At 39.6% G+C, this 19531-nt stretch overlaps 1 long non-coding RNA gene, 1 other non-coding gene and 1 pseudogene across 3 annotated transcripts in view; 2 read left to right on the forward strand and 1 right to left on the reverse strand.

Annotated features, from left to right (window-relative positions):
* CLLU1-AS1 (CLLU1 antisense RNA 1) overlaps positions 1-19531 on the forward strand; it is a 278212-nt gene that overhangs the window by 147054 nt on the left and 111627 nt on the right. The window lies entirely within an intron of this gene.
* LOC135275558 (small nucleolar RNA U13) lies at positions 567-665 on the forward strand. Its single transcript, XR_010343177.1, has one exon. It is a non-coding gene; the product is annotated as a small nucleolar RNA U13 (small nucleolar RNA).
* Positions 13863-16489, reverse strand: LOC105728891 (mitochondrial carrier homolog 2-like; annotated as a pseudogene).

The following is a 19531-nucleotide window of genomic DNA, read 5'->3' on the forward strand; positions in this document are numbered from 1 at the left end:
GTTTGTTTTTTTTTTTTTTGACAAAGTCTCACTCTATCACCCAGGGTGGAGTACAGTGGCACAATCTTGGCTCACGGCAACCTCTGCCTCCCAAGTTCAAGCAATTCTCCTGCCTCAGTCTCCCGAGTAGCTGGAACTACAGGCATGTGCCACCATGCCTGGCTACTTTTTTTTTTTGAGATGGAGTCCTGTTCTGTTGCCCAGGCTGGAGTGCAGTGGCACAATCTCAGCTCACTGGAATCTCTGCTTCTTGGGTTTAAGTGATTCTCCTGCCTCAGCCTCCTGAGTAGCTGGGACTACAGGTGTCTGTCACCATGCCCAGCTAATTGTTTTTGTATTTTTAATAGAGATGGGGTTTCACCATGTTGACCAGGCTGGTCTGGAACTCCTGGCTTCAAGTGATCCACTCTCCTTGGCCTCCTAAAGTGCTGGGATTACAGGTGCTAGTCACCATGCCCAGCCTCTTTGGACAGCATTTAAAAACAGCTAATACAAGATCTCCACTCCATTCCAATTAAATCAGAAACTCTAGACATTGGATCCTGGGCATTGACATTTTTAAAAAAAACATTCTCCAAGCATGATGATGGGTTTTTCATGCTAATATGTGAAATATGCTTCCCTCAAACCTTGTTACGACAAACAAAATTCTCCCCTGTATGAGTCCGGTGTTGAGACTCCTTAGAGTAAGTGTTTGCTGTTGATGAGGCAAAGCAAGGGAGATGCTGTCTTCTGGGACCCAGTGTGTGCTTTTTGACAATTTCTTCCATTTGTGTGGTTATTTCCAATTTTCAGATTATTTTATGTGTCTACATAAAATCTTGCAAGCCCCTGGAAGAGACTTCAGAGACTGGCTACACCAGGAGTCATGAAACATTTTCTGTAAAGGGCTGGATAGTAAATAGTTTAGGCTTTGTGAATCTTATGTCATAACTACCTGGCAGCCATAGACAATATGTAAATGAATAGGCGTGGTGTGTTCCAGGAAACTTATTTATGAAACAGGCTGTGAGCTGGACTTTTTACCCCTAGCTGTTGTTACTTGCTAGCCCATGGTCTACACCAACACTCTGATCTCATCCATGAGGAAACTTCGGTCCAATGGGTGATGTGATTTGACTCAGATCTCATGGCTAGGAAAGGACAGACATGGGCCTGAAGTTCAGGTATTTTGACTTAAAACAAATAAACAAACAACCTCTCCTCCCCTAAATCTACAATTGGTGAGTAGTGTTTTTAAAAAGTAAAACATTAAAAAGAGGGTCTTCTCGCCCCTACCTTTTGTGTTTCCCTGGCTTTATGGTGCTATGATGGGCTGTGTACATGTGACCACTCTCCAGATTGTAAGCTCTTCCACAGTAGAGCCTGGGCTTTCTTTAGTGTCACGTTCCCACCAGTCTGGGGTAAAGCAGTGCCTGTACCTGTTAGTGTGCTGAATATATTGCAGCCTGAGCATGTGGAGCTCAGTTTCGTGTGTTTATTTCAAGACAGCAGGGCTGACTGGCTCATCGATTTCCAGAAGTATCTTTTGTTGATATCTAGCCTACTTGTTTGTGTTCTTTATAACTTCAAATAATGTTTATATAATGACAGAGAAAGTCTGGGGATTGCGGCAGTGGGGTAAAGCAAAGAGTAGATGTCTAATTACTTTTAAAAAGTTGACCTTTGAGTTTGCCCCCCAAAAAAACATAAGAAATCAAGTTTGAACAGGATTCTTTGCAACATTATTTTCTTTTCACTTTGCTTCTGTGCCGGCTTGCAGGGAAGTATATATGCAATATATTACTCTTGTCTGTCACATACAGAAATCTGCCCCCCCACCCCCTCTTCTGTGTAGTCTCTCCAGTTTGACCTTGAGAAGTACTGTTTACAGTTCAGTGAACCTTGGTCTCTCCCTTCTTGCTTCAAGCTCAGCAAATGGACAAGAAAAACCTGCAGAACCCGCTCAGCAATTTCAGACTATAAATAAGCAATCCAGAGGGAATAAGGGGTAGATATTACCTTATGACTGCAATTAAAGTCTTCTCTCCCAAGGTTGTCAACACTCTAGGTTGAGCAGTGGCCTGAGAAAGTTGCTCATTTCCCAGGCAGGCTTGCTTAATGCAAGGTGCAGTGGGCTATAATCTAATGTGCCTTGCTTTATCAGAACACACATTTCTCTCTCTCTCTCACACACATACACGCATCTTCTGTATTCACATATAAACACACACAGTTGCTATTGTCTCAGTATGGATATAGTGGAAGGTGGAGTATTATGATCTTACAAGGGAAAAAAGCTTTTAAAGGGCAATTCAGGCCAGGTGCATTGGCTCACTCCTGTAATCCCAGCACTTTGGGAGGCTGAGGCAGGCAGATCATGAGGTCAGGGGATCGAGACTATCTGGCTAACACAGTGAAACCCTGTCTGTACTAAAAACACAAAAAAGTAGCCAGGCATCGTGGCACATGCCTGTAGTCCCAGCTACTCAGGAGGCTGAGGCAGGAGAATCGCTTGAACCTGGGAGGCAGAGGTTGCAGTGAGCCGAGATCATGCCACTGGACTCCAACCTGGGTGACAGAGTGAGACTCTGTCTAAAAAAAAAGAAGAAAAAAAAAAAACAACTTAGGTCTTGAGGGATAGATTTGGATGGCAGAGTGAAAGGTGAAGACGATGCCAAGTTTCAAGTCTGAAGAACAGAAGCAGGGACGAAGTGTACCATCTGGCTGGGATAGTGCCTTTTCCTGGGGCATGGTAATGCCTTAGTTGCAGAGTAAGGTGGAAGTGCTCGTGAGAAGCTGAATTTTCTAACAGTGAATTTTGTAAGCTTCCATTCAAGATCTAGCTCTGCTATACTCTCAGTAATGTGAGAAAAGTAGCTTAATTTTCCTGAAACTCTGGTTCCTCTTCTGTAAAATGGGGTAATAAAATTGTCCCTCTCATAGGTTATTTTGAAGATTAAACAAGACAATCCATGTTAATGTGCAATGCTTGGCACATAGTAAGCATTCAATAAGTAAGAAGTATTAAATTATGGTAGATTCTGAATGTCAAAGGAAATTATAATTTTCCCAATGCATTAGCATACATCTTTTATAAGTATTTGCATGTCACATAAAAATCTCTTCTCAGCCTACCACTTTTTTTCTTGCCTGTCCCTGGTTCAATCAATGTTGTCCACATCCTGAAGAACTGCTCCTTGAACCCACAGGAGGACACTCTGAGACCTGGCTCACCAGACTACATAGTCTGAGTGAGCACTTGAAAGTTCTAATCTGAGTGATATGGATGACATGTTCTCTGTGCCTTGGAATATCTAGTTTCTCATCTATAACATAATCTTTGAAGCTAGTACAAGGAGAGAATCAGTATCACCTGACCACCGTCTTTCACCCCTTGAAAAACATGAAATTCTAAGTAAGAATACTACATATTTTGCTGTGTATTTTACTGCATGCATGCTAAACCTCTACTAAAAATTTTTAAATGAAAAGAACAATGAATTAGAATAGAAGCATTCAAAGGAACCCATAAGATGTTCCCTTAAAGAAAGGATTTAAAACCTCAGGCATGGTGGCTGATGCCTTTGGGATCCCAGCACTTTGGGAGGCCAGGATGGGCAGATCACGAAGTCAGGAGATCGAGGTCATCCTGGCCAACATGGTGAAAACCCGCCACTACTAAAAATACGAAAATTAGCTGGGCTTGGTGGCATGTGTCTGTAATCCCAGATACTTGGGAGGCTGAGGCAGGAGAATTACTTGAACTAAGGAGTCGGAGGTTGCAGTGAGCCGAGATTATGACACTGCACTCCAGCCTGGTGACAGAGCAAGACTCCATCTCAAACAAAAAAAAAAGAAAGGATTTATAGATGAGGAAACAAAAGCTCAGGTGGCCGACATGATATACTCGTGGTCACACAGAGGAGGAAGTCTCCTGATGCAAACTCAAGGGCTCCTTATACATCATACTAATTCTACTTGTTGATTTGTAGAAGTATTAGCTACTTTATTTTCTCCTTAATTAGGACAGAGAGTAATTATCATTATTGGGTCCAGAAAGAACTCTGCCAATGTTCCAAGATTATGCATGGAACATTTGTTATGCAAAGTGCTGCCCTTCATACATGGAGAGGGGACATAGGCTGTGTCCTCCTCCCTGGGACTGCCAATGTGTCTAAATTGTTGGGAGCATCTCCCCTCAGCCTATGAACATGAGCTGACATGAGCTGCTCCTTTGATGGGACTTTGATGGCCATGAAATATCATTTAGGAGAGGGGTTAATGCCTTTTTTGTTGTTGATCTTTCACCTTCAGGGAACATGAGCCTCTGAGAGGTCCGCTTTCATGCCATGTTCACAGAAAGGTTTTGCTCAGCCTGAGCCAGCCGGTTGCTGACTGCCAGGGCCAGTGTGTGCCGACTGCCGCTGTGTTTCCCAGCACTGCCAGCAGGATCTTATTCTTCATATCTGCACCACCCAAGCAATTCTTCCGGGACAGCTTTGTCTGTGCTCCTCTGCCAGGCTGAAGGGCTGGTGCTTAGGGATGCATGCCTCTCGCCCTTTGCCCTCGTGTCTGAGCTGTTCAAATCTGATTTCCAGGGCAGTTGCAGTTTGGCGGCTCCCCAGGGCATCCTCTTTAGACTCCCTTGGGAAGTTTGTCAGATGGTCTGATGAGAATAGCAGGAGCCTGTTTTCCATAGTCAAATTGTCATTTTCATCATCATTTTTGTTGTTGAGTTTCCCTTTTTAAAAAATAAAATCATAAAACAGACATAACTCTTTTCCAAACAAGTGTAGACTTTTACCATGAGAACTGGAAGGTGCCTCATTAAGTAAATACATCTTCTCCCACCCTCATGTGATGGCCTCTTTGTTTGTCTTGAACCTGGGTGTGCCCAAGTGGTGTTACAACCTCTCCTGGATATCAGTAGTCTTTATCCTCTCACCATCTGATCTCCTTTCCTGCTTCTGATCCTCAGAGGGTGTCCAGACGTTGCTCCTAAGAGCAGGCTGAGGTTCTGAAGGTATGTGGGCACTTACAGATCCTAACCTGTCAGAATGATTGCTGTCCAGGAGAAACTGACAAGGCCCTAAGGTTCAGTCTGGGGAAAGTTGACACAATATTAACTATTAGCAAGTACTAGGCATATTTCTGTGTATCAGGCCTGGACAGCCACAGTTTACATGAGTGATCTTCACACATTCCAAGAAATAGTTTTTTCCATTATTTCCATTTTACAGATAAGAATATTGAGGCTCTGAAAGGCTAAATGACTTGGCTGAAGACACATACTTAGTGGCAGAGTCAGAATTCAGTCTCTAAGGCTTTTGAATTCCAGAGTCCATACTTTTAGCCATGATGGTCTACAGATTTAGTTCTGGGGTATGGAGACCACTGATAGTCTTGGGAATCAACTGTGTCTCGATATAAATAAAGCACAGATATGGATGTGTTCAGTTCTTGCACACATTCCTTTTGAACGCCAAAGGACAAGGGGTTAACCTCATGACTTTGATAGGAAACAGAAGACAGGTTGTGAGGTTTCTTGGGTAATTCTGGGTATTTGGACACCTGTTCAGTTATTCTGGGATTCTGTGGTGGGGGTGGGGGGAACATGGGGAGGCTGAGGTCATTATTGCAAAAACCATTTCCTGAGCGCTTGACTGCAGGAAATGCTGTAGCATTAAAAATACCCATTGTGTGGGAGTAAAAGAAGCATGACTCACATTTAGCAATTGTGTCCATAGGTCACAAAGGATTTGGGGAACACAGGGGATATTCATACAAGGTTGTGTTTGTGGGTGGTTCATTACGAAATTTTTAGTAGGTTGAGAAGCATGGTTGTATTTCAAAAGGAGTGACATTTAAGATTCTCCATGGAAGCTCTGAGACTTGGCTCATCATTTATGCATTGATTAACAAATGTCAGTTGTCCACCTACTAAGTGCAGGGCCTTGTACTGGGTGCTTTGGGATTTTGCAAGAGGAATAAAGCGTGGTTCTTGCCCTTTAGTGCAGTGTTTATGAGCTGGTGGCAGTGAAACAGGCTGCATTTTAAATTTCACTTTTTTTCCCCCTTGAAACTTTGACAAAAGGAAGACTCTCCCTTAAAGAAAAACATTTTGTTTTATTTTCCAGGACAAATAATATCCAAAAATCAGATCTGGTAACTCCCAGGCCTTGTGTCTAGGAAAATATGATTATTAGGAAAAAAGATTCAGGGGTGTGGCCTGGCTTAGGTACCTTTTGTTCACTGTACAGTGAGACAGGGTAGAAAGAATAGGACTTCTTTTTTCTTTTTTTTTGAGATGGAGTCTTGCTCTGTTGCCCAGGCTGGAGTGCAGTGACAGGATCTCGGCTCACTGCGACCTCTGCCTCCCAGGTTCAAGCAATTGTCTGCCACAGCCTCCTGCGTAGCTGGGATTTCAGGCACCTGCCACCATGCCTGGCTAATTTTTGTATTTTTAGTAGAGACAAGCTTTCACCATCTTGGCCAGGCTGGTCTTGAACTCCTGACCTTGTGATCCACACACCTCAGCCTCCCAAAGTGCTGGGGTTACAGGCTTGAGCCACTGTGCCTGGCCAGGAATTGTTAATTAAATACTCATGGTCTTTTAAATTTGGCCAGAGACTTTTTTTGGCTTTGTTTAATATTTTGTATACAACTTAATGCATACTAAACAGGACACTAAAATACCTGTACATTATAAAGTATAATAATATAATGATCACCTGTGAAACCACCACCCAACCTAAGTATTATAATAGCATCAATGACTTGCATTTCTTTTTATATTTTTCCTCTATCCTCACACCCCATCTCTGACCTCCCTTCATTAGAGGTAGCCACTACCTTGGAATTTGTACTTACTGCATAGAGGTTAGACATTTCTTTTCTTTTTTTTTTTTTTTTTTTTTTTTGAGATGGAGTCTCACTCTGTCACCAGGCTGGAGTGCAATGGCGCCGTCTCAGCTCACTGCAACCTCCACCTCCCAGGTTCAAGTGATTCTCCTGCCTCAGCCTCCTGAGAAGCTGGGATTACAGGCACCTGTCACCATGCCTGCCTATTTTTTTATTTTTTATTTTTTTTGTATTATTGGTAGAGATGGGGTTTCACCGTGTTGGCCAGGCCTGTCAGAGTTTAGACATTTCAAATCTGTACATGATGCTGTGCATGAAGGAAAGCTGGTGCATTCACAGAGGTAGCTTAGTGTTCAGGGTTTATTTTGCTGTGGCTGATAGACCGAGATATCTGTGGCTGTGTTTTTTTCCATACATGGGCGTGAACTACACACAAATGAAATTCCTCCTGAAGAGGCTACAGAGCACAGGGTTATTGGTGTGGGCCTGAAGTCAGGTAGATCTGGCTTTAAATCTCACCTCTATTACTAGATAAAAGTAAAATGTATTGTGTCTGCCTTGAGTGCCAGGTGCTTTGCAGATGATAACTCAGTTATTCCTATGACACTGTGAGATGTATTCATATCCTCATCTTCCTGGTGAAGAAACTGGGATTCAGGGAGTTGTGGAATTTGTTCTGGATTTCTAGCTTGTAAAATGCACCATCAGCATTAAGAAGTCTTCAAGTCCTATTCCAAAGCCTCCTTTCCTTCCTCCTGTTTGGAAGTTTCCCTTTCAAATCAGTAAGAAAACCAAGGCAACTATTCTTCTATGGGTTTGATGTTGCTTTGGAAGTTGTGGTCAATGCAAGAAAATATTTTTTAAAAACTCAGAAGAATTAATACTGGAAAAAAAATTAAAATATCATTTTTAGATGTTATGATTGTACACTCTTAAAAACTAAAAGAAATAATCTAAAAATAAAATAACTGTAGGCATCAATAAAGTATACAGATGAATGCAGTGTATACAAATACATACCAGGGGTCCTTTTATTTATCCTAGAATAATATATTATCCAAATTATTTGACAATAAGAATTCTTATGAAAGAGTTGCATGTCTTATCTAATAGAAATGAAAGTATAAAACTCTACTGAATAATTAGAGAAGATGAATGGAAGGGTGTACTATTGTCCTTGAAATAATGATGAATCAGAAAGCCTTCTATTTTATTCAACAAATTTATATTTTGACTATAGTTCACCTCAAAAATCTCAATAGGGTGTTTGAACTTAACATAATTGTAATTTTTATTTGTAAAAATAGATGTCATTTATTTAGCACTTACCACCCCCATGCTCAACTAAGAGCATGAACTAGTATTTTGCAAAGAGAACAACAAGTGGAGGTATATCTTCCCCAAATAAGCATATAGTTAAATGGAACAGCATAGTTCAGAAATAACATATTGCATATAGGAATATAACAGGTAACAAGAAGCATCTTAAAAAAACAGTGAAAATAAAGAATTATTTAATACACATTGTTTAGCATTCTTAGCTACATCTCTTTTTGAAAAAATCAATTTGATACAGCAATTTAATACCTCATAATTAAAATAAATTTCATATGGCTAAAGTGTTAGATAATAGAAAATATTGCAGGAAATATAAGTTATTGATTGTCAGCTCTTTGGAGAAAACAGTCTTTTTTTTTTTTTGTAGAAAGGGATTTATTTAGAGAGAGAGAAACAGGAGAAGGAGAGAGAAACAGCTAACTCTCACACTGAGTGAGAGAATTCAGAAAGATGGAATCCAGGAGAGGAAAGCAGCTTCCATACTGAGTGGAAAGGAATAAAGAGAGAGATGGAGTTTAGGAGGGGAAGACAGGGTTCCATGAGAGAGTGTGGAAGGGGACTCCAGATGGGAAATCCAGGATAGAGAAAAACAGCTTCCATGAAGGGAGTGTTTGTGGAAGGGGAAACAGTCCTTTTTTAAAAACAATTTTACTTTGAAGTGTCAGAAGAAATCACAAAGAAAAAGACTGAGAAATTTGGCCACATAAAGGATTGTAAACACATGAGCAACAGCAAGAACCAAGTAACTTAGGTTAGCAGATGGGAAAGAACACATCCAACATGACAAACAGAGGCTGTCATCTGTGGTGAAAACTCTTACTGGAGAGCTGAACGTAGTGGACCAGTTCTTCCCAAAGTGCAGGCTGTGGGAAGGACATGGGAAGATCAGCTTCTAGGAGGGAGCAGGGCTGGTGTCTTGGGGACATGCTTGGGCACAGGGAAAGCGGGGCTGACCTGACTCTCACCTAGGTCTGGGGGGCTCTGGGGACCAGGTTATCACAGTGATCCTAGGATATGGCAGGATGTGGTTACCCAGGACTTCTGTCTCTCCAGGAGGGTCCTCTACTCCAGGAGGTAGAAAGGAAGGAAACATTGAGAGAGGAAACAGCACTGGATATAGAAAGAATGGGAAGAGCTATCCTAGAAAAATCAATCTGAGTGGCAAGGAGGGAAACTGCTTCTGCAGGTAAAGGAGAAGATGGAGGCAGTGTCTCCCAAACAGCCATTGGAAAATAGAAGGCCTCCTAATAGGGAAAACAGGATCCCATGGCGGGTGGATTTTTCTTGGCTATGAGTACATTTTTTACATGGTGCTTACAGAACAGTAAGTCCTAAAGACCGTCATCCTAGGACTCAGAAAGCCACATGGGAACTTGGAAGGAAATGTGCAGAGGAGTGGCTGGCCATAGTAGATAGTAGATACTCAATAAATATTTGTTAAATGCAAAAGATAAAACCCAGCTGTCCAATCTGTGACAAAATCTTGGTAACTTCAGCATTGCCGATGGCATGCTAAATTGCTTCAAAGCTTTGGAAAAACAACATGACTATGTATAATGTATCACTATACATATGCAAATGTTCAAATCTTTTGAACTTGTCAGTATATGCTTTTGGGAATTTAAGAAAATAATTGAACATCAAAACACAGCTATACATATGAAGTTCTGTAATAGTAGATGCTATGGCCTGAATGTTCATGCCCTACCCCCTGAAATTCATCCGTTGAGATCCTAACCCCCAAGGGAATGGAATTAGGAGGTGAGGTCTTTGGGAGGTGATTAGGTGATGAGGGAGGAGTCCTCATGATTGGGATTAGTGTCCTCAGAAGAGAGGTCTCAGAGAGTTCCTTGCTTCTTCCACCACGTGAGGACACAGAAAGAACACAGCTGTCTATGAACCAAGAAGGATGCCCTCACCAGGCACTGAATCTGCTGGCACCTTGATGTTGGCCCTCCCAGTCTCCAGAACTATGAGAAGTAAATTTCCGTTGTTTATAAACCACTCAGTATATGGTATTCTGTTATAGCAGTCCAAATGAACTCAAACAGTTAAAAAAAGATGAGGTAATAAATATTGATACATATATATCGATGAAATAGTATGTATTCATTAAAAATGACAGATAAGACCACAGAAATGGAGAGAAACATGTAGTATTAATGTCAAGTGAATAAAGCAGAATGTAGAAGGGATTCCCTCTGCCTCCCGCATCCTTTCCTGAGACCCATCCCCCTGCTGAATGCCCCTGAAATCCCACCACGCCGGCGCCCTCTTTAGGACCACACTTCCTACATAGGTCCCCAAATTGCTTAATCTTGTCTCTTCAGCGTCTCAGAGATATTTTTGTGTGGAGTCTATCACTTCAATTAATACAACTATCCCTGGTCCTAAAACCCAGACAGGGATTGGGTTGGAAAACATTAAATAGTCAGGATGTTTGCATTTTATCTTTATGCTGTGCTTAAAATCATGCCACCCGTTTCAATACTGTTTGACCAAAAACATGTGTCCAATTCTAGTTTAAGATGGGATTTTCTTAGGAGGCTCCTTAGTCTTCCCTCATGCAAATCAACCCCCAGTGGGCCTGACCCCATAGCCTCTACATGTGCCCAGACATGTCTGAATCCTATGGTGACAGAAACTACTCAGGCACAAGTTGAGACCTCTGACATGAAAGCAATTCTTCTGTTAAGTAGTGAGATGTGATCATGTTTAACAACATTTCTATATATTACACTTACGTAGAAAAATGAGAATCGATCATCGCCGATATCTGCTGCTTTCTTGACAGTTTGTGAATTACCATTTCATGCTTTAGTCTTGTATTTTTTAATTCAATTTTTAAAAATTATTAACGTGAAGCATGCTTTGAAACCAACATAACATTTATAGAGAAAAAGTTGACGATCTTTTCTTATCCCATCCAATCCATTTCTACTCCTCCTAAAAACAGATTTCCCAAAAGAGGATGGCAATTTATAGTCCCGTCAGCCATGGTTTGATTTATGGTCCTATGTCTATTTTTCTTCATGCTCATACAAATAAACATAAATGCATGCTCCATATATGCGTGTTGATGAAATCACCCGACACACATATATTTGAAACTTGTTTTCTTTCACTTAATATTTCATCTGGATGTCTCTCCAGGTCAACTAATGTAGAACCCACCAATTCTATTTATAGCAGCATAATGAAGCTGTCTTTGCAAAAATTGTAACTGAGAAAATTATGACGGTAAAAATAATTTGACCTAACCACCTCCACCTTGCTTTTCACCTCCAAGCTATCCTTGTTCATTCTTGGGCATAGGCCGAACTAACTCTGGGAGGTACTTGTTTATAGTTCAACTTGGAGACAAAGATGATAACAACCCTTTGCCAAAACAAACCCCCTTCCTCCCTGAGGACTAGACTGCCTTTGCAGGACTAATGAATTAGCCACAAGATGAGAAATCTCCACAGTTGGAGACTGCAAGATTCTAAACCCCTCCAAATGGCTCCTCGGGATAACATCACTAGTGTAAAACCTGAAATCTGTGCTTGAGATATTTTGCAGACCTTGCACTCAAAGTCAGCTGGCACCACCCAGATCGATACATGTGGCTCCCACCCAGAAACTGAATCAGCACAAGAGGACAGCTTGACTCCCTATGATTTTATCTCTGACCCAACTAATCAGTACTCCCCACCCCCAGCATCCTACCGGCCAAACTATCCTTAAAAACTCTGATCCCTGAATTTTCAGGGAGACTGATTTGAGTAATAATAAAACTCCAGTCTCCTTTATAGCGGCTCTGAGTGGATTAAATGCTTTCTCTATTGCAATTTTTCTGTCTTGATAAATTGGGCAAGGTTAACCCGTTGAGTGGTTACAATAATATTCTGTTGTATAAATGTCTTGTAGCTAATTCAATTATTTCCCTATTTTTGACAATCAGCCTATTTTTGTGATTATTTAAGAATGCTACAATAAATATTCTTACATATATGTATTTATATTATAAGTCTATACATACAGACTTATATTTACACATACACACATTAATGTTGGTGTATGATATTGGCAATGCTTTCTCATATGTATGTATTTTACCCTTTAGTATATGTTGCTATTAATTTCTCAAAAGAGAATGGCAATTTCCAATCCCATCAGCCATGCATTCATTCCCTTACCTCCTCGCTGAAATTGAATATATCCTTTAATTTTTGCCAATTTGGTGGGCAAAAAGTGGAATCTCATCAATATTTTAATTGGCATTTATCTAACTTTTTGTTAGGTTGTATATGTTTTTATATATTTATTTTCCTTTTATTTTTCTTTGTAATAACATTGTTTATATATTTGCCCATTTTTCCTCTGGGGTATTAGCGCTTTGCTTATTGATTTGTGGGAGCTCTTTATCATATGCACTGCAGTCTGTGTTTTACCTTTTAACTTTGTTTAATAGTGTCATTTATTTGCCATGAAAAGATTTTCAAAATGCATATAGTTAAATACAACTCTTTTAATGTATGATTTCTGGGTGTCCTGTTTTGCTTTTAGGAAGAGCTTCCTTCTCTAGATTATATAAATTACTTTCTAAATTTTCTATTTTTCTGTCTTATTGTTTACTTGAAGCCTTTAAACTATGGAATAATAATATAATATATGTAATGTAATATGTTATATACATTTTATATGTGATAGGAGGTCATGTTGCAGGTTTGTTCTTCCCGTTGGGCATTTGGAGTAATCCATTTCTTAAAGATTCAGCTTTCCTTGGTGGTGCATGGCTGTGGTACCAGGTACTTGGGAGGGTGAGGTAGGAGGATCAGTTGAGTCAGGGAGGTCAAGGCTGCAGTAAGCTATGATTGTGCCACTGCACTCCAGCCGGGGAATCAGAGCAAGACCCTGTCTCAAAAACAAAACAAGAAAAAAAAAGATCCAACTTTCCCAAATCCTTAACTTTCCTGCTACATTGACTGCCTATTACACTCACCTGGCAAAAACCAATGTCTTGATCAATCTGATTATTAATCTCCTGCATATCTGTCCTGGGTTGCTGAAAACTGCTGGGGGAAAAAATGGCATTAGAACATTTTTGTCACTGACGGTTCATGATCTCCAACTTCAACTGTATTGTCAATGCCTCCTGAAAAGAATTATCTCTGCTCCAATTAGGGCCACTTAACAACTCTCACTGCTATAGGGCCTTTGCTTTTCCACTTTCTTCTCACTCTCTAGATTGTTCCCTATTTCGCAGAAACAATAAAGGCGAACAGAGGGAAATTCTTTGAAAGTCCTAAGTCCCTCCCAACATTACAAAGCTACCCCCAAGAAAAACCCGTTCAGGGGATTCTCTGCCTCCCATTCTCTCCTGTTTCCCTAGAGATCTTGCTCCATCTATTAGCCACATTCAAATATAAGTTCTTTGTTGGATCTTCTTGTCACAATTTAAGCACGCTCTAGCCTATTTCATCTTAAAAAAAAAATAAATTATCCATTAATTATACATTCTCTTCTAGTTACTGTCTCTCTCTCTTCCTATTTTTCCAGCTAAGCTTCTGACTTCACTTTGCACTACCTGCTCACTCATAACCCTTTGCAGTCTGTTTTCCCCCCAGCATTAAATGATTATTATAAAAGTGCATCACACTGTGTAGAAATCAACATTTTCTGCCATAATTCTCTGCAGACTATAAAAATGTCACTGTCTCTGCCCCACATCTTTAAATCACAACAACAAGTCTTCCCAAAGGGGACCTTCTAGAAAAATGAGCTATTTCCTGGGCTCACATCTCCCTGTTTTTGTAGCATGCACCAACAATCTATCTATGAAGTATATACTGGGGAATAAGGAGGGCATCCACCAGAAGGACCATAGTCGTTGACAGCCATAAGATTAGAGACAAGCACAAAGGGACAGGTCAACATGCCAGCAAAAATCTTGTGACAGCTTGGGAATAACTATTTCATTCATGGTAGAAACCCTGCCCTCCAGTGCATAGGTATTGATGAGGTAGGCCAGTGAGCTACACAGCCGCAAAGAAATTATGTCACCTAGGAGGCAAGGAACCAGTCCTAGAAAAAACCCTGATTCTCTCTTCCTGATAGATGGTTATGAAGTCACAAAGTCCACAGTGCTAAGGTCCTTTGCCAATGAATTGTACCACAGGTCTCAGAGTGACCACATGGAAGGGATGTGTGATGAGGGTCGCAGCAGAATGAGCCATCATCTTTCAAGTTGTCTCCTTGATACCTTGATAACTCAGTCAAGGGAAGATGAGATTTCTTTTTGTACATTTCCAGGTCCTAACTCCTCACCTTCATCACACTCCTGGGAATGCTGTAAAACTTTTCCATGGGCCACAGTTTGATGCCTTAACACAGTCTTGGAGTGAAAAATCCATACCTCTCATGGATACTGGCAATGTGCTGAGTGTAACAAAAGGATTACGAAGCTGAAATAGTTGTCATCTCAAAATATTGCATCCTATTTTTGGAGGAAGAGGTTCATATCTCACATGAGCAGCTGGGACAGGATGGTTAGACCAGAGCCCAGGAGGATGTGACTGGCTGTGTCTGCCCTGATGGCACCTGCTGCAGCCTGGCTTCTTTTTAATCTTTCTAATGAAATTACTCTGGCCAGTGGTTCTCAACTTGGGGTGATTTTGTTTCCCAAGGGACATTTGGCAATGTTTGGAGATACTTTAGGTTAGCACAAATCGGGGATGGCCAGGGAAAATGGGGTTGGTCCTGTCATCTAATGTTTAGAGGTTAAGGATTTTGCTAATCATTCTTCCATCATGTGCAGGCTGTCTGCCACAGCAAAGTTACTCAGCCCTATGTGTCAGTGGTGCCAAGGTTGAGAAACTTGCTCTAGATAAAAGTCACCATTGACTTCCTCATGGCTAAAGCCAAAGGACTGTTCCAGTTTTTATCTTCTTGACCTCTGTGAAGTGTGGGGCACCATTGTGACTGCCTTCTTAAAACCATGCCCTTCTTTAGCTTCTCTATCACCACTCTTTTCTGGGTAACTTCTTACTTCTCTGAGTGCTCCTGTTCATCATCCTCATTTGACTAAATGTTGAATATAACTGGTTTTTAGAGATCCAGCCTCAATTTTCTTCTTGTCTTCCTTAGATGATTTTATTTACTCCCATGACATTAACTTCTGAATAGACGCTGATGTCTTCTAAGTCCATATCGGACCTCACACAATCTCCTGCCTATTTAACATCTCACATATGCCAAACTGAACTCATGAGTGCACTCCCCATCCTCCCTAAACTATGTGTTTCTAGTTCTCCAGTCAGGGATGGCTCTACCACCCACCAGCAGCCCAAATCCAGAAACCTGGAGGGGACTCCTCAGTCCTCCTTTTCATTTAATCAAATGTTCAACAAATCTTCTCCTATTCGTTCTTTCTTGTTTATTTCTCTTGAATCTATCTGCTTATCTCTGTTCTCAATCCAACCACCTGTATTACTACAGCAGCCTCCCAACTACTTTTCTTAACAAACCTTTTTCCCGTTCAATCTATCTTATAAGTTATATTCATAATGATCTTTCTGAAATACAATTCAAATTAGATTTATATCTAAAATCCTTCAATCCTTTTCCTCATCTAAGAAAAGGCTAAATTTCTAGACGTGGCCTAAAAAGTCATTCATGATGACAACCTCTGGAAACGAAGTCCACGTCTTATTTATTTTGCTATAGTAAAGTGCTCAGTACATATTAGTGGGATGCATAAACAAATGAAAGGACAAATTTCTGGAGAAAAAAGCTATCATGTCTGGGTGTAGTGGCTCACGCCTATAATCCCAGAACTTTGGAAGGCTGAGGCAGGTTGATCACGAGGTCAGGAATTCGAGACCAGCCTGGCCAAGGTGGCTAAATGCCATCTCTACTAAAAATACAAAAATTAACTGGGCGCGGTGGCAGGTGCCTGTTACCCCAGCTACTTGGGAGGCTGAGGCAGGAGAATTGCTTGAACCTGAGAGGCGGAGGTTGCAGTGAGCCAAGATTGTGCCACTGCACTCTAGTAGCCTGGGCGACAGAGCAAGACTCAGTCTCAAAAAAAGCTATCACATACATGTATTTCCTTGTTGTCAAAAGCTAAAATTAATTTTATATGTCTCCTTTGTAATTATGTGAGTACTTTTCTGTTGAATCCTAAATAAGAAACCAATGTTATACTGGATCTGGATGTCATGAGAAGTAGGCTCAAAATTGAGAAATGAAAATAAAAAATATTTTAAACAAATGCTTACAAGTGAAATTGTTATGCCAGTTTTATACCTTGAAGGTTTTGATACATGTTTCCAAATTGTTTTAAAAGATATGATTCATGTCTAAAACACCAACCATTGCAGGTTAAAATCTTTGAGGGTGAATTATCATGATGTCTGCAACTAACTTCCAGATTGTGCAGCAAAAATGTTATATATATTATATGTATAAACACATATTTGTGTATTCATAAACTCACAGATATACACACACATGCACACAAGGAGAAAGAGAAAGAAAAGAGACAGAATGTGACAAATATTAACAGTACAGACACATTAGGGTTTGTCAGAGAAATAGAACCAATAATATGTATATGTGAGTGTGTGGGTATGTATGTATGTATACACACCCACACTCCCACATATCTATAAAGATTCATTATGAGGAATTGGCTCATGCAATTATGGTGGCTAAGAGGTCTCATAATCTGCCATCTACAAACTGGAGACCAAGGAAAACCCATAGTGTAATTCCAATCCAAGCCTGAAGGCCTGAGAACCAGAAAAGTTGATGGTGGCAATATAAACCCAAGGGCAGAAGATCAGTGTGCAACTCAAGCAAGCAGGTAGGAAGCAAAAAGACTGAAATCCACCTTCACTTTTTGTTCTATTAGGTAGAAAGGCAGAGGCCCTCAGCTGATCGGATCAGGCCTAACCCCACTGAGGCGGGGCAAGTTTTCTTTACTGAGGCCACTGATTCAAATATCAATCTCATCAGGAAGCCTGAAACTCACAAATGTTTAATTTGGGCTCCACTTGGCCCAGGGAAGTTGACACATAGAATAGGTGAGGGGTATGTGAGTATTCATTTTACTATACTTTTAGATTTTCTATTATACTTTTAGATTTTTTAAAAGTTATCAGAAGAAAATCTTAGTAAAAAGAGCACCAACAGCAGAGTTTGAAGTTGTACAATTTTAAACAATCAACATTTTAACAATTTTGAAGGAACTTTTGCTGATTTAATAAAAGAAAAAGCTGTATATAATTTTTTGATTTCTTATAAAATTGAATCTTTTCATGTTTGTTGGGAATTTTCTTTCTTCTTTTGTGAATTGTCTTTGCCTATGTTTCGACTGAAGGGTTTATTTCTTTATATAATATATAAAGCCTTTATATATATTATATATATATAAAATATTCATAATTTGATCAACAGGTAATCCTGAAGCATATATTTTAATGTAAGAATTTCAAATACGATAAAGAAAGTACACAAAGCAACGGAAAAAGGATGAATTGGAAAATCTGGCAAATTCTCTATCACACACAAATATGTGAGTTTTTTTTTAAACCATATCCTGCACTAAGATAAATACCAAAGTTAATGTTGTAGAATTAAAATGTTGATTGCAAAAAAGTGTGAAATGTTGAAAAAGTTAAAAAAAATTAGATAATTATTCATTGATCTTGGGCTTGAAATCAGGACTTTGAAAAAAAATGGAATAAAAAGCAAAGAAAAAATTGGCAGTATATTTGATTGCATACAAACTTAAAAATATATGTAACCACCAAAGAGTTAAAATCCTTAATATAAAGGGCACTCTTGAAATCAATGAAAATAATAATGTCACAATAGAGAAATATTAAAATGAAACCCCCAAACCAAAAGGAAGAGAATTCAATAATAAAAGAAGAAATATAAATGTCTTAAAAGCATATGAGCAGATATTTTTAACAGGAGAATATAGGGTATTGGTTCAGTTGGCTCATGGCAGTTTGTGTGAATGAGATTCAACCTTAGCTGTTGGTAGTCCAGTAACTGGCAGTAATGCTTTCGGAAATGTTAACATAATACAGATGAGTATCCCTGATTCAAAATGCTTGGGAACAGAAGTGTTTCAGATAATAGACTTTTTTGCATGTTTTGGGAATATTTGCATATGCATAAGGTGTTATCTTAGGGATGGGACCCAAGTCGAAACATGCAATTTATTGTAGACCTTGTACACATAACCGGTAGGTAATTTCATGCACTATTTTTTGATAATATCATGCATCTAACAGAGTTTTGACATGAGGTCAGATGTGGAATTTTCTACTTGTGGCATCATGTTGACCTTCAAAATATTTCAGGTTTTGGAGGATTTCCTATTTAGAATTTTCAGATTGGGGATGCTCAACCTGTACTCAGCTTTCTGTTAGAAAGCACAGCCAGCGAGAGCTGTGGATCATCCAGGCATACTTGGTACTGGTCAGGCCTTTAGTAATGTGATCAATATAGGAATCCACCCTTTAAAATGCACATGTAGAAATTAGAGAGGGTTTCCTAAGGAGCACTACAAAAATAATTATGAAGAAAATCAAACCAGTGAGGGAAAATTAAGGAGATTATATTTATTTAGTCTAGAGAGTAAAAAGCTAAATGGTGAATAAATAAATAGTTGCCCTTAAGTATATAAGTATATGAAAAAAAGATTATCCTAAGGAAAGCTAAATTATTCTATCTCTATGATAGACAATACACTAAGAGGAATATGGTTAAATTGCACTAAGAGACTCTAATTAACATTAGGTCTTGCAAAACTCCAGGGAAGACTAACAAAGAAACAAAGGAACCCCTGTCTTGTATATCTTTCTGAGCAATTTAGACAACTGCCTATCTTGTGGCTTCATTATAGAATAGCAGGTGGCTGGGCCCTTGATTACAATTATAGGTTTACAGAATCTTAGAGTTGAAAAATAGCCTCAGTAGATTAAAGTTTCTCTTTATATGTTTGTAGATTTCTGTTGCCACCCACTTACCAATAGCGTATACAAAGGAAAGTATAAGATGTGAAGCTTTGCAGGTTAGAGTTCTATCATGGTTAAGTAACTGAGCTTTCAAAAGTGCCTGCTCAAATAATGTGAACAGATCTTAGTTGTATGGCATGAAAAAACAAACTAGGGCAGTAAACTAGGGCAGAACACTATAGTATTGTGATTCTTCAATTGCTTTTTAAAGGTTACAGATGAAAACTAGTCTTTTATCCCAAGAAAAATGTGTATGAGTACGGGCACCCATTAGTGATACCCAGGTTCCCAAATTTAGTGATCAAGATGGAGAGAGTGTGGTACAGTGCTTATGA

Source organism: Aotus nancymaae, unplaced genomic scaffold (genome assembly GCF_030222135.1).
Source record: "Aotus nancymaae isolate 86718 unplaced genomic scaffold, 86718_ANA_hifiasm-v0.15.2.pri h1tg000016l, whole genome shotgun sequence".
Classification (NCBI taxonomy): Eukaryota; Metazoa; Chordata; class Mammalia; order Primates; family Aotidae; genus Aotus; species Aotus nancymaae.